The 15,319-nt window shown below is 45.0% G+C and overlaps 8 non-coding genes across 8 annotated transcripts; 4 read left to right on the top strand and 4 right to left on the bottom strand.

Moving 5' to 3' along the window:
- Positions 1-4,369: 4,369 nt before the first annotated feature.
- trnad-guc (transfer RNA aspartic acid (anticodon GUC)) lies at positions 4,370-4,441 on the top strand. The gene has a single exon. It is a non-coding gene; the product is annotated as a tRNA-Asp (tRNA).
- A 720-nt stretch (positions 4,442-5,161) lies between these two features.
- trnav-cac (transfer RNA valine (anticodon CAC)) lies at positions 5,162-5,234 on the top strand. Its single transcript has one exon. It is a non-coding gene; the product is annotated as a tRNA-Val (tRNA).
- An 871-nt stretch (positions 5,235-6,105) lies between these two features.
- On the top strand, positions 6,106-6,187 carry trnas-uga (transfer RNA serine (anticodon UGA)). Its single transcript has one exon. It is a non-coding gene; the product is annotated as a tRNA-Ser (tRNA).
- A 616-nt stretch (positions 6,188-6,803) lies between these two features.
- On the bottom strand, positions 6,804-6,877 carry trnat-ugu (transfer RNA threonine (anticodon UGU)). The gene has a single exon. It is a non-coding gene; the product is annotated as a tRNA-Thr (tRNA).
- Positions 6,878-10,571: 3,694 nt separating this feature from the next.
- trnaq-uug (transfer RNA glutamine (anticodon UUG)) lies at positions 10,572-10,643 on the bottom strand. The gene has a single exon. It is a non-coding gene; the product is annotated as a tRNA-Gln (tRNA).
- A 939-nt stretch (positions 10,644-11,582) lies between these two features.
- On the bottom strand, positions 11,583-11,664 carry trnas-aga (transfer RNA serine (anticodon AGA)). The gene has a single exon. It is a non-coding gene; the product is annotated as a tRNA-Ser (tRNA).
- Positions 11,665-13,661: 1,997 nt separating this feature from the next.
- On the bottom strand, positions 13,662-13,733 carry trnaq-uug (transfer RNA glutamine (anticodon UUG)). Its single transcript has one exon. It is a non-coding gene; the product is annotated as a tRNA-Gln (tRNA).
- A 1,161-nt stretch (positions 13,734-14,894) lies between these two features.
- On the top strand, positions 14,895-14,967 carry trnav-cac (transfer RNA valine (anticodon CAC)). Its single transcript has one exon. It is a non-coding gene; the product is annotated as a tRNA-Val (tRNA).
- Positions 14,968-15,319: the final 352 nt, after the last annotated feature.

Here is a 15,319-nt window from a genome sequence, read left to right as displayed (position 1 = left end):
TAGTCTCGCACGGAAAAATGAGCGCTGCTGCAGGAGGACGTGAAAATGATGAGAGAGAATATGAAGAGGACGTGGATGTCCCAGGCCCCGGCCCTTCGAAAAAGAAAAGACTTGTGTCATATAAAGTGGGAGGAAAAATACGTTTGGGTTAAGCCTGTGTGTGGAGACCAGTCGCGGGTCTTCTGCACGTTCTGTCGGAGGGAGTTTTCTATAAGTCACGGTGGAGAAAATGACCTGAAGAAACATGCAAGTTCTGATATATACCCGTGCAACAAAAAACAAAGGCAGCTCAAATATTGCAACATTCTCTGCAAATTCCACTGCAGAGCAAGACAAAATCGCTGCATGTGAGGTAACATCAGTGTATCACACAGTTAAACACGGAATGTCTTACAACAGTATGGACTGCAGTAATAAGTTGAGCAGCACTATGTTTTGTGATTCAACTGCTGCTAAAAAAATGCAATGTGGAAGAACAAAGGCAGGAATGATCAGAGGTGGAAAAAGTACAAAAATATTGTACTTAAGTAAAAGTACAAATTTTCTGCTTGAAAATTACTTAAGTAAAAGTAAAAAGTACCCATTAAGAACATTACTTAAGTAAAAGTATAAAAGTACCTCAACTTAAATATAATAAAGTACCAAAAGTACATGGTGTAAAATGTACTTAAGTACAAAAGTACAAAGTACAAAATTCAAAGTACAAAATTATTTTCAAAAGGATTGCAAAGAAATGAAGAATCCAAGAATTTGCTTACAACTCTAAATAGCCTAATGGTGATATTATTCTGACCCCTTTAGCGTTTGTTTCCATTACCCCATTTTAATTTCTCCCTTTGCTCATCACTGCTGCTGTCCCCCAGTGGCCCCGCTGACAGGTTCACCCCCAGCCTGTAGTATGCAGGGACAACATTAAGCAACCCCAGCTGATAAAGGATGAGACTTTTGAACTTTTAAATGCCAAAACCACCTTAGAAGTGGTGGAATCAAAGAATGGTGCGCATGGACACGCGTCGGCTGCCGCTCAAGGCTGATTTATGGTTCCGCGTTACACCAACGCAGGGCTCGTACCCTACGGCGAGGCTCTGCGTCGATTTAACGCGGAACCATAATTCAGGCTTCAGTCCTCATCGGTACTCGACGCGACGGCGGTTCCTCCGGCCTTCCGGCCCGCCTCTGCGGCGCAACTCTCCCGGGAGCTGCGGCTCCTTCTCGGTATATTCACGCGCCCCCCTTCCTTCCCGTCCGCCTTATGGTTCCGCGTTAAATCGACGCACACCTTACGCCGTAGGCTACGGCGTAGGGTGTGCGTCGCCGCGTACCCTACGCCGTAGCTCTGCACCGGTGTAACGCGGAACCATAAATCAGACCCCGCTTTAATTTGTAGCGAGTAACGACGTGTCCAATATTAAATATAGCGGATTAAAAGTATGATTTTTTCCTTGAAAATGTAACGAGGTAAAAGTAAAAGTAAAGAAAAATGAAAGTATCAATAAAAGTACAAATTCTCAAATATCTTACTTAAGTACAATAACGAAGTACTTGTACTTCGTTACTTTACACCACTGGAAATGATAGCAATTAATGTGCTTGCCCCCAAAACAGTGAGTGACATTGTGAAAGAGCTGAATCCTCCTGTGCCAGCAGCAGCAGCAGCAGCTGCAGCAGCAGATGTGTGCACCTGTGCAGCCCCTGTATATTTCTCAGTAGCAACTGATGCCTCAAACAAGGGGAACAGAAAAATGTTTCCTGTCTGCCTGAGATACTTTACTCAAGAGGGAGTGAAATCTAAATTACTTGATTTATATGAAGACAGCGATGAATCAGCCAGTGGTATCCATGCTGCCATAATTGAGTGTTTGACCAAATATGAACTTAAGACTGCATGTATCACATCTTATGCTGCTGACAATGCCAATGTCAATTATGGCAGGAATCACTCTGTTTACCAGCTATTACAGAGTGACAACAGTCGCATTTTGAAAGCAAATTGCCCAGCCCACGTTGCTCACAATGCCTGTAAACATGCATGCGACCAGCTGTCAGTGGACATAGAGACTATTGTCTTGAAGGTTTATAGCCACTTCTCAGTGTCAGCTTCTCGGCGAGAGGAACTGCGTGGCTTTTTTGAGTTTGTGGACCTTGAGTGGAGAGAGATTCTGCGTCACGTCTGCACGAGATGGCTGTCCCTGTATCCAGCTGTTGAACGTCTCCTACAAAGCTGGCCAGCTATAACAGCTTATTTCAGGTCACTGGGGGAGGCCTGTCCTGTTGCACTGAGGAAGATATTTGCAGATGATGAGGAGGATAAAGCAGGCAGAGCTGAGATCTACCTGTATTTTTTCCAAAATGTGGGAGTTGTCTTCGACCAGCTTGTAAAGAAGCTAGAGATAACACAGCTCTGCATCACTGATGTCTATGAAGAAGTGAAGAAATTCAAAGAAAAAATGCAGCAAAGAAAAGATGACAGTTTCATTCGCTCATTTCCCAACTGTAAGGCCTGCGGCCCTGACGGTTTTGCGATGGAATTCTATAAAGCCCATGTAGATACTGTCGCTCCTCTTCTACTCCGTATGTTAATTCATTCTATTAAAATTGGCACTCTCCCGGCTACTCTTTACGGTGCTCATATATGTCTCCTTCTGAAAAAGGATAGAGATGACACTAACGTTTCATCTTATCGTCCCTTAAGCTTACTAAATAGTGATCAAAAGATCATAGCAAAAGTTCTTGCAAATCGACTTAATAAACATATTGGCTCATTGATCCATCCCGATCAGACGGGGTTTATCCCGGACAGATTTTCCTTCTCTAACACCCGGCGTCTGCTAAACATCATGTCTTTTTAGCTCTGAAGCCCCCTCCTCCCACATTAAGGAAGCTTGGATTGATGATATTGGTGAGGACATCTCAGATGAGCTTTGGTCAGATGCACTGGACAGGGTGCAGAAACGCTCTATCAATGCCAGACTTCAGCTCATCCAGTTTAAAGTCATTCATCGCCTTCACTTCTCTAAAACCAAATTGCATAGAATATTCCCCACAGTATCTCCCACCTGTGATAGATGTAAGTCTGCTAGCGGGACGCTTGGCCACCTTTTCTGGGCATGTCCTAAGCTCAGGACTTTTTGGGATAATATTTTTAAGTACTTTAGTGATGTATATAATAGGCAAGTGCTCCCTGACAGTCTTTCTGTGATACTTGGCTGTTCTGAATTTATTCTAACACTTCTCAAAGCACTGCAAACAGCCCTCTTGTTTGGTTTGGTTGTGGCAAAACGACTCATCTTGCGGGAGTGGAAGTCATCCTCTCCTCCATGTTTCAAAAGGTGGTTAAATGACATGGTCACATGTATCTATCTCGAAGAAATTCGTTACACTCTGTCTGATTCCCAGCCTACATTTCTCAAGGTCTGGGGACCCTTCATTGAACACTTCAGGAAGGATAGACCTTTGCCTCGGACTTGATTTCACTTGCTATGAACACTGTGCCTGGTGTGTGATTATCGTGCTCGGACCAACTTGAACTTTATTTTCTCCCGCCTCTCCTGCTTATACGGACGCACAGCTCTCCCGGCCTCTTGGCCAATCCCTGGTCTTTTTGAGTATGGTCTGGACTGACATAGCCTTTTGTATCTTTTATACAGCTAAATGTGTATGTATGTGTATATATATTTATACGATCATTTTTGTTATCTCCTTTTTTGTCTTTTCTTTCTTTGTGAACTGGCAACTGTTTGGTGTTTCGTGTCTGTTTTGTTCTCTTTGAAAAAATAAAAAAAGATAATGTTGAAAAAAAAAGAGTTTTTTACAGGATTTTATTTTTATGCCCGCCGTTTACAAAGCATGTCTGTTTCTGTAGTGTAGTGGTTATCACGTTCGCCTCACACGCGAATGGTCCCCTGTTCCAAACTGGGTGGAAACATGTAAGACTTTGCAATAACATTATTTGGACTTGGAAAACCACTCCAGTCCTCTTCTTGGTGCACAGGACAGGAAGGTAGACCATCTCTTTCTCGCATTGGGTCTCATGCAGAAATTAATTTTGTTGCAGTTCCACAACTGACCAAAAGCCAGTCATTCTCCATTAACGTACACTAGCTCCACCACCAGACCCCAGCAGCAGAGGTTCCGAGAGGGGGTCCCCGGAGGTGCGGGGAACCCCGGACCAGCTGGACCAGAGCTTTGCGGCAAACCGAGCCGAGACTCGCGGGGCTTCACCTGCATTCCCGTCGCGCTGAGACCGCGGAGAGCCGAGAATCGCGGACCGATATAAAAGTTTAGAAGGAGATGGACACTGACTTTCCAATGACATTGGTACACAGTTATTAAGTTCCTGCAATCAGGAAGTTCTTTGGGCAAAAAGCTGTCCTCGTTAGTATAGTGGACAGTATCTCTGCCTGTCACGCAGAAGACCGGGGTTCGATTCCCCGACGGGGAGACTTCTTATTTCGTACGATGATACCTACATGATTGAGTCAAGTAAACAATGGTCATTAAGAAAATAGACTACCACTTGCTGTCTGCCTGACAAAGAAGCTTCTAGATGCTGCAGCTGGATCAGAGGAAACTCTGATTGAGGTAGGATTATATACACACAGAAAATGTCATTGAAGAAGTAAAAAGAGCAGTTATTTAGGACAGCATCTAGATGACCTCTGGGAGAATCGCTTTTTAAGCCCGCCGTCGCCTCGTCCCGGACACAGACTGACAGCACGGCCCTGAAAGCCACTCACCAACCCAGCTCACCGCCCCGCTGCTAAGCAACAAACCTTTGACTCACCGTCCAGACCCGGAGCCACCCAAAGACCCGGCTCACCGTGCAAACCCGGGGACCCGCTGTTAAGCTCCACCCCGACCGGCCACCGGAGTGAAAGAGCCAGCCCGTGGAGCTGGAGGACCAGGGCCCTGGTACCCTAAACACCCAGGTGCTCTCGGTACCATGGACAGCACTCATGGACAGCACTCTGTCAGGTGCCACCACCACAATGTCAGACCACAATAACAGCAGAAGTGGGTTCCATGGTGTAATGGTTAACATCAGCATGAGTCTTTGAGAGCAGCCAGGAGAAAACCTGCAGTATCCATCTTACTGTCAACAATTGTAACAGAGTTTTTTACAGGATTTTATTTTCATGCCCGCCGTTTTCAAAGCATGTCTGTTTCCGTAGTGTAGTGGTTATCACGTTCGCCTCACACGCGAAAGGTCCCCTGTTCGAAACTGGGCGGAAACATGTATGACTTTGCAATAACATTATTTGGACTTGGAAAACCACTCCAGTCCTCTTCTTGGTGCACAGGACAGGAAGGCCGACCATCTCTTTCTCGCATTGGGTCTCATGCAGAAATGAATTTCGTTGCAGTTCCACAACTGACCAAAAGCCAGTCATTCTCCATTAACGTACACTAGCTCCACCACCAGACCCCAGCAGCAGAGGTTCCGAGAGGGGGTCCCCGGAGGTGCGGGGAACCCCGGACCAGCTGGACCAGAGCCTCCTCTCCACAAAACACATATCCGGCAAACAAAAAATCACGGTCACATCATACCTGTCTAGATGTTTTTTTATAACATTAAGGGGGAATAGAAATAGAAACTGAATGGTGATCAATAACCTGCTGCACAGTTTCTGTAGTTTAGTGGCTATCGTGTTTGTCTCACATGAAAAAGGTCCCTTGTCTGGCTGAACTTCTGGATCAGGACCTCTCAGTGAACAGAGCATATCATCCACTGGAAGATTTACAGCACGGTTTTGTATTAGAATAACTTCATCAATGACAGCTTTTTTAGCAGGAAAAGCACAACTGCCTATGGTGTGTGGAAGAGTGATTTTTATCTTGTTGACCATTGTTCATATGTATCAGTCATGCATATCCAAAACAGGCTTTCTCCCCGTCGGGGAATCAAACCCCGGTCTTCTGCGTGACAGGCAGAGATACTGTCCACTATACTAACGAGGACATCTGGTAATCTGTGATCAATAGTTCACAACAAAATTGGTCCCGGCAGGTTAGCTGTGAGATAAGTACGGGAACAAACCTCAGACTAATGTTTCTGATTCAAACAAACACACATTTATTTCAGCCAAATGTTCAAACATGTGACAAGTTGTTGTGGCCGAGTGGTTAAGGCGATGGACTTGAAATCCATTGGGGATTCCCTGCGCAGGTTCAAATCCTGCCAACAACGGTTAATGTTTGAACATGCAAGAAGACTTGTAGTTGTTAACCGTAGACTTCAGACTTTTAATCTGAGGGTCCAGGGTTCAAGTCCCTGTTCAGGTGATTATCTGATGACCACAGTTCCTGACTGTAAAGACACAACCTGATCATTTTCAAGATTCATCTCAACCTATCAAATAAAAACAACAAATGGAGAGAGACAGAAACAAAGCTTTCATACAAAACATAAGCAGCAAGGGCCTGTACAGGGCACAAAAGGCTTGGCCCACTCTCTGCAGGCTGGGGGTCAAACCGGGCTGGATAGGCTGATTAGCATGAGTGCGTGACAGGACCTTGGGCAGGAACGCCACATTCGGCCACAACGTAACCCCTGAGCCATCTGGGTTCCATTTCAAGCAGGACCCGCTGACTGATAGGGCAGGTAACTCACCGAATGGCTTTGCTGATGTCATGGCGAGGAGAAAAGCTGTCTTCATTGAAAGCCACTTCAGGTCCACCTGGGCCAAGGGCTCAAAAGGTGGAGAAGAGAGGGCACCTAGCACAGGGACCCTTGGGGCATATTGCAACAGGGTCTGGGGTTTTAAACAGGAGTTACATCCTTACTTTTGTGTTAAGGAGTTTAAAGGCTCTGCTGGGATTTGAACCCAGGATCTCCTGTTTACAAGACAGATGCTTTGACCAACTAAGCCAGGGGTTCTTAACCTTTCTGACCTTGGGGCCCAATTTTTTCAGTACAGAGTGGCCCGGGGCCCATTAAATATTAACACTTTATAGCAGGGGTATATATATATATATATATATATGTGTGTGTGTGTGTATATGTATGTATATATTCAAGTAGCCTCATAGTAGTATATACATCTGCATCTGACTGGTATATTAAAAAAAGTACATATTTGCCACTTAACATGTGTAACTTGAATTACACACATTTTTTTCTCTTAAAAATAAAATACATTTTATTTTATTTTTCAAATGCTGTCTTATTTTATTTCTCTACCAGCAGTTTGAATTTCCCCTTTTCTTTGTTAATTGTCTCAACACATTTTTATAATAAATTAATATAAACATTGGTGAGCCTGGAACGATATTTAGTTTTACAAAGCAAAACTTAGTTTGATTGTACTTTATTTAAGATATTACATAAATATTACATTAATCAGTTGTCAGAGGACTCAGCGCGTCAGGTTTCATCCGAGCCTGATCAGCTGAGACGGGGAGCCCGCAGCTCTCGGGCTGCGGAGCACCTGAGTCTTTCCGATGCTTTTGAGAAAGCCCGAACAGCCCAGTCCAGCAGACACGTCAGCCCACACATCTACATGTACAATCCTTCAGCAGTAACGACGGAGCCCACCGCCCGAGCGGCACCGACCTCCCCGGCCGCGGGGACGCGTCAGGATAAATGATCAGACCGCACTCGCTCGCTCTGGGCGCAGACCCAAATCGATCCCTGATCCTGGCGGATCTAAACCTACTCTGTGCAAAATTAATGATTTACTCTGTAAATACACACCATTTCTTTTACTATTACACGTACAGCTAGCTGAGTGTCTTCTCCTCATTTGATCGGGAGTTGCTATGCAGTCCCGCGGCCCCCGCGGCCCAAACGTACAAAACAGATTTTTTTTTTGCAGCCCACTAGATGGCGCTCGCGGCCCAAGTGTGGGCCGCGGCCCTATGGTTAAGAATCACTGAACTAAGCCACAGGGCCCTCAACACACGTCTTCAACTTGTTATAAAAACCCTGTTGTCACAACAAGTTCATTCTACCTCTGGAGCAGCTTTATTTCACCTCACTGTGATATATTTAGTACACAAACCTGTTCCACTACTGTCCTGACTTTATGTGAAGTAACAGAGCTATGAAGGATGCTAACTTTTATACTTACCATATCCACCTTATTCCTGGAGTCTCTACTGTAGAAACGATAGGCGCTGGAAGTTGCGTTACGCCATTGACTAACCATGGCAGCTGAGCATGAACAGCGGTTTATTTTAAAGCACTTTGCTTTCAATCTAGCAGAGAAGTTACGGTTTTGTTTTCTGACATTTAATGTTTAACATGTTTATCAACCGTAGCATTTACTAAAATGTCCTTGCGGAGCTCGGGTACGTCGTGTTGTGGAGGAAAACCTGCATCATACTTTGTGGCTGAGATCCGACAAAGCACCGGAGGAGAGACGGGAATCACCAGAGGATTGACAGGAATGTCATGAGAATATCAGGTATGATTTCAGGTTAATGTCATGAGAATATCAGGTATGATTTCAGGTTAATGTCATGAAATATCAGGTATGATTTCAGGTTAATGTCATGAAATATCAGGTATGATTTCAGGTTAATGTCATGAGAATATCAGTTATGATTTCAGGTTAATGTCATGAAATATCAGGTATGATTTCAGGTTAATGTCATGAGAATATCAGTTATGATTTCAGGTTAATGTCATGAAATATCAGGTATGATTTCAGGTTAATGTCATGAGAATATCAGGTATGATTTCAGGTTAATGTCATGAGAACATCAGGTGTGATTTCAGGTTAATGTCATGAGAATATCAGGTATGATTTCAGGTTAATGTCATGGGAACATCAGGTGTGATTTCAGGTTAATGTCATGAGAATATCAGGGGTCCGTTTCACAAAGCAGGTTCAACAAACACTGAGTCTAATCCTGAACTCTTAGTTGATCTACTCTGAGATCGGAAACTCTGAGTTTTCGGTTCCAGGACAGCGGATTTGAGGTAATTTACTCAACTCTAAGTAGTTTCACCGGGAGTTAAGCGCGAGCGTGAGGGAAATAAAAAGCCAGCATCAGTAGAGCGCTGATACAAGGATTCACCATGGCAACCGGCGACACAAAAGAGCGACATACTTTTTCTTTTTTTTCTTTTTAACTTTATTTATCATTTCAATTTACAAAATCCCTTTGAGGAAACATCAGTTTGCATCTGAAGATCCACATACTTCACGCCACTGGAGTTAGAAGTGTTAATACGTGCATATGGTGAGTATGAGAGCATATTTTGAAAAAAAAAATGAAATTTTATTGTCATTTAGATCAGGGCCGTCAATTGTGTACGGCAGCTGCCACACCTCGGCTTCAGGGGAGAATGTAAATGTTTTTTTTTTTAAATACATTTATGGAATTACTCTGTATCTATTTGTATTGATGTATTCTATTACTTAATACATATAAAATAACTACAAATGCATATCAGAACAACATGATGGATTTCAGTAGGTATTATCTTTCCCAACACTTGTACCCCCCCCCTCATATCTTGAAATGTCCCAGCGTCCCTGACGACAGTGGTCGCTATCAATCTCGTTTTTAGTGCGCTCTGCAGATATAATATATGTCCTGCCATTTTCTTTCTTTTTATTTAAATTGATTTATTTTATTATATTTATGTTACTTATGTAATGACTTATGCACTTCATCCACTTTATGTCTCATACTGTATTTGTTTATTTAATTCCTTGATGCCTGAATGTCCACGGTCAATGTTCTGACTGTAATTGGAACTTTTAAATAAAGTTTGAAAAAAAAAAAGTGCGCTCTGCAAAACTAACTTACAAAAATGAAAAGGAAGCAGACAACCACGCAATAAAAAAAAAGAAAGAAGGCAAGTGATGGGTCCAGAAGATATTAACGAGGCTGTTAGCCACTGATGGATTAATTATGCAAGTTCATCTCAAAGTAAGATATAAATCCTCTTATACATCTGTTTAAGGGAAATATTTGACTTTTTTTTTTACTCTCCCTCTCCTTTTTGCATTTGGACTTTAACTGTTTGAAGTTAAACTGGGATGTCCCTGTGATATTGTTGCACTGACATAGTGAATAAAGTGAACGAGTTAAATTGCGTTTGTTAGATAAGCCTTTTCTGCTCTCTAACTCTGCTCTTGCTGTCCGTGGTGCAGAAAACGGATGCGTATTGCGTAAAGACCCATTGGCTGAATTGACGCCACTGAGGGAGGAGACGGAGAGAAACTCCAGGTTCACTGAAATAAACCTGGTCCCGACCAGGTTAGGTTCAGAGCGTCTGTTACTACGGTAACTGACCAGGTTAGGTTCAGAGCGTCTGTTACTACGGTAACTGACCGAGAGCTTAAGTTACCTCTCTTTGTGAAACAGGCTAGAGTTACCTCTCTTTCTCTGGTTTGAGTTACCTCCCTTTGTGAAACGGAAAACTCAGAGTTTCCCTCATTTCAGGGTTAACAGACTCAGAGTTTTCACTAAACCTGCTTTGTGAAACGGGCCCCTGGTCTAATGGTGTCCATGTTTCCATTTCCCCGTGTTGTTTTTTGGAGCCTCGTGGATTGATACTACAACATCATGTGGGTAAAACCTTGATACCTTTGTACCTGGTTGTGTGGGAGACTGACAGGTTCCACTGAGATTTGAACTCAGATTACTGGAGTCAAAGTCCAGAGTGCTAACCATTACACCATGGAACCCTGTTCAGCTTTTATTGTGGTTTTATGGTGGTCCTGAAACCAGAACATGAGTGAAAAGCAATATGCGCCTGAGCATCTGACAGAGTGCTGTCCATGGTGCTAGGAGCGTCTGGGTGTTTAGGGTACCAGGGCCCTGGTCCTCCAGGCCCAAGGGCTGGCTCTTTCACTCCAGTGGCCGGTCGGGGGGGGGGCTTAAAAGCGGGTCCCCGGGTTCGGACGGTGAGCCGGGTCTTTGGGTGGCTCCAGGTGAGCCGGGTTGTTGAGGTTCTTGAGTTTTTGTTGAGGTCTGGTGGTGGAAGCTCCTAGGGTCTGGTGGTGGAGCTAGTGGGGTCTGGTGGTGATGCTGCTGTCCTCTGGTGGTGGAGCTAGTGACTGACATGTTTTGAAAACGGCGGGCATGACGAGAAAAATCCTGTAAAAAGTCTCTCTAATATGTTTCTTTTTTCCTGTAAAGTTGGACATTTTAAAGTGTAGGTAAATGGAGAATGACTGGCTTTTGGTCAGTTGTGGAACGGCAACGAAATTCATTTCTGCATGAGACCCAATGCGAGAAAGAGATGGTCGACCTTCCTGTCCTGAGCACCAAGAAGAGGACTAGAGTGGTTTTCCAAGATCCAAATAATATTATTGCAAAGTCATACATGTTTCCGCCCAGTTTTGAACAGGGGACCTTTCGCGTGTTAGGTGAACGCGATAACCACTACACTACAGAAACTTGCATGCTTTGTAACGAAAAAAAAAATCCTATCTTCAAATCATTCATGTTAGAAATAAATGTATGACTTCATATAATTTGTCCTGTTGTGGTAAAATTACCATGCTGGGTAGAAAATACAAAATGTACCACAAGGGAATCCAACTGATTACTTTTGAAGGACAGTACTGGATATGGTTAATAACTGCAAATTGGGCAGTCCTCTTGCACATTCAAACATTACTCGTTGTTGGCAGGATTCAAACCTGCGCGGGGAATCCCCAATGGATTTCTAGTCCATCGCCTTAACCACTCGGCCACAACAACCTGTCAGCTGTGTGTGTGTGTGTGTGCGTGCGTGCGTGCGTGCGTGCGTGCGTGCGTGCGTGCGTGCGTGCGTGCGTGCGTGCGTGCGTGCGTGCGTGCGTGCGTGCGTGCGTGCGTGCGTGCGTGCGTGCGTGCGTGCGTGCGTGCGTGCGTGCGTGCGTGCGTGCGTGCGTGCGTGCGTGCGTGCGTGCGTGCGTGCGTGCGAGAATCTTCAGAACAACACAATTTAGAGCCTTTATTTTAAATGGTTGGTTTTACTTTATCAGTTTGAGACATATTTTCATCCTCATTTTTTAAAAACATTTTGATGCAATGCATTTTCATCAACAGTCAGTGCAGTATGTTCATACATCCACTTTCTTGTTTGCAAAAAGCTCTGGATAGATTTCAGTTAATCTCTCACAGGAATCTCATGTATGAGAGGAAGTCTTGAGTAGCAGAGGATGTTTCCATCCATCCACCTCTGGGTTATGGGCCCAGCACGCTTCCGCTGCGCCACTCTGCAGTTTAACCAGGATGTGACTCCGCCACACAGTCCGTGACTTTGGGGGACGGCGTCACTCCTTTCAAATCTTCTGACAGTGTCAAAAATCCTACAACTGTGTCAACTAACTAACCAGCTTAAATGACATCATGTGACCCAGCAAAATTCTCTCAGATATGAATGAAGCAGATCTCTTTTAAGACTGATTTCTTTCTGATTATGGGCATGCCAAGTAATGGCATGACCATATTGCAATCGTCCAGAATGGCCCAAAAGGCAATGTTGCTAGCATTTTGCTAACAAGCTAAAGTCACAAAAGTCCCACTGCGCACCAGCGGGTGTACAGCATGACCCCGCACTGATGTGGAAAAAAAAAATCCCCCAAAAATACAACACGGCCCGAAAAACCTGAAAAATGAAGGCGATATATTAGTATACAGAAAAGGTTTCCCTTTTTTTATTATTATTCCGCACTCTTTTTTCGTCCGTTAATACGGCCCGAACCGCAACCTGCACCCATGCATGGCATACATCGTTGGATGCGTCTCCATCGTGCCTCGATGGGCATTACTTTTCTCAGTAATAGGCGTTACCGTGGCAACGCTAGTTGCCAAGAAGCAAAAAAAAAGGCGAAAATTCAGGCGCTTATTGCTTGGCCGAACTTTATCGTAGAGACATCGTTCAAACTTTCAAACACTCGGCCCGATTGGCACTAAACGACCGTACAACCTCATTCTTCCAATTATTACAGTTTTTGTGATATTGACCTTTCATTTTTTTTTTTTTCCGTTTGACTTTGGACGATTGTTGCGAGGCAACAGGTTATCGTAGAGACATCGTACAAATGTTTCCCGACTCGGCACGCTGTGGACTTCAACATACTCAAATTTCATGAAGCTGGGATTTAAGGAAATTTTATGTCAAAATCCATGCCAAATGGCCCCATTCATTCGGATGGAGTTTTTTTACCATGTTGGAAAAAAAACCTATCCATTAATGTAGCCTGAACCGGAACATGCACCCATACATGGCATACATCGTTGGATGCGTCTCGATCGTGCCTCGATGGGCATTACTTTTCTCAGTCAAAAGTGTTACCGTGGCAACGCTAGATGCCAAAAAGCAAAAAAAAAGGCGAAAATTCGGACGCTTATTGCTCGGCCAAACTTTATCGTAGAGACATCATTCAAACTTTCAAACATTCGGCCCAACTGTTGGAAATGATCCTTCGTATTGATCAGTGACCATCATTAGCATCACTAGCTGAAAACGACTGTATAAACTGCTTAAACATCATTCAAGAACATACTCACGATATTAGATACATTCATCACATATTTAAGGGTTCTTATGGACATTTTAGGGTAACTCCAGCCCCCTAAAGCAGGTCTAATGGTGTCCATGTTTCCATTTCCCCGTGTTGTTTTTTGAGGTGGAGCCTCGTGGATTGATACTACAACATCATGTGGGTAAAACCTTGATACCTTTGTACCTGGTTGTGTGGGAGACTGACAGGTTCCACTGAGATTTGAACTCAGATTACTGGAGTCAAAGTCCAGAGTGCTAACCATTACACCATGGAACCCTGTTCAGCTTTTATTGTGGTTTTATGGTGGTCCTGAAACCAGAACATGAGTGAAAAGCAATATGCGCCTGAGCATCTGACAGAGTGCTGTCCATGGTGCTAGGAGCGTCTGGGTGTTTAGGGTACCAGGGCCCTGGTCCTCCAGGCCCAAGGGCTGGCTCTTTCACTCCTGTGGCCGGTCGGGGGGGGGGGCTTAAAAGCGGGTCCCCGGGTTCGGACGGTGAGCCGGGTCTTTGGGTGGCTCCAGGTGAGCCGGGTTGTTGAGGCTGTTGAGTTTATGTTGGGGTCTGGTGGTGGAAGCTCCTGAGGTCTGCTGGTGATGCTGCTGGGGTCTGGTGGTGATGCTGCTGGGGTCTGGTGGTGATGCTGCTGGGGTCTGGTGGTGATGGTGCTCGGGTCTGGTGGTGGAGCTAGTGACTGACATGTTTTGAAAACGGCGGGCATGACGAGAAAAATCCTGTAAAAGAACCCCGGACCAGCTGGACCAGAGCCTCGCGGCAAACCTAGCCGAGACTCGCGGGGCTTCACCTGCATTCCCGTCGCGCTGAGACCGCGGAGAGCCGAGAATCACGGACCGATATAAAAGTTTAGGATTATATACACACAGAAAATGTCATTGAAGAAGTAAAAAGAGCAGTTATTTAGGACAGCATCTTGAGCACCTCTGGGAGAATGGCTTTTTAAGCCCGCCGTCGCCTCGTCCCGGACACAGACACAGCACGGCCCTGAAAGCCACTCACCAACCCGGCTCACCGCCCCGCTGCTCAGCAACTCACCTTTGACTCACCGTCCAGACCCGGAGCCACCCAAAGACCCGGCTCAATGTGCAAACCCGGGGACCCGCTGTTAAGCTCCCCCCGACCGGCCACCGGAGTGAAAGAGCCAGCCCGTGGAGCTGGAGGACCAGGGCCCTGGTACCCTAAACACCCAGACGCTCTTGGTACCATGGACAGCACTCATGGACAGCACTCTGTCAGGTGCCACCACCACAATGTCAGACCACAATAACAGCAGAAGTGGGTTCCATGGTGTAATGGTTAACATCAGCATGAGTCTTTGAGAGCAGCCAGGAGAAAACCTACAGTATCCATCTTACTGTCAAGAATTGTAGCAGAGTTTTTTACAGGATTTTATTTTTATGCCCATCGTTAAAGCATGTCTGTTTCCGTAGTGTAGTGGTTATCACATTCGCCTCACACGCGAAAGGTCCCCTGTTCGAAACTGGGCGGAAACATGTATGACTTTGCAATAATATTATTTGGACTTGGAAAACCACTCCAGTCCTCTTCTTGGTGCACAGGACAGGAAGGCCGACCATCTCTTTCTCGCATTGGGTCTCATGCAGAAATTAATTTTGTTGCAGTTCCACAACTGACCAAAAGCCAGTCATTCTCCATTAACGTACACTAGCTCCACCACCAGACCCCAGCAGCAGAGGTTCCGAGAGGGGGTCCCCGGAGGTGCGGGGAACCCCGGACCAGCTGGACCAGATGCTGCTCACTGTGCTATGTTTAGAGCATTAACCTCTGCAACTTCTGTGTACAGAGCAGAATGGATCAGCAGTCCATCAACTTAACCTCTCAGTT

Source organism: Cololabis saira, chromosome 10 (genome assembly GCF_033807715.1).
Source record: "Cololabis saira isolate AMF1-May2022 chromosome 10, fColSai1.1, whole genome shotgun sequence".
NCBI classification, from domain to species: Eukaryota; Metazoa; Chordata; class Actinopteri; order Beloniformes; family Belonidae; genus Cololabis; species Cololabis saira.
Note: the sequence above shows the minus strand (reverse complement) of the source record. Positions and strands in the feature narration are given on the sequence as shown.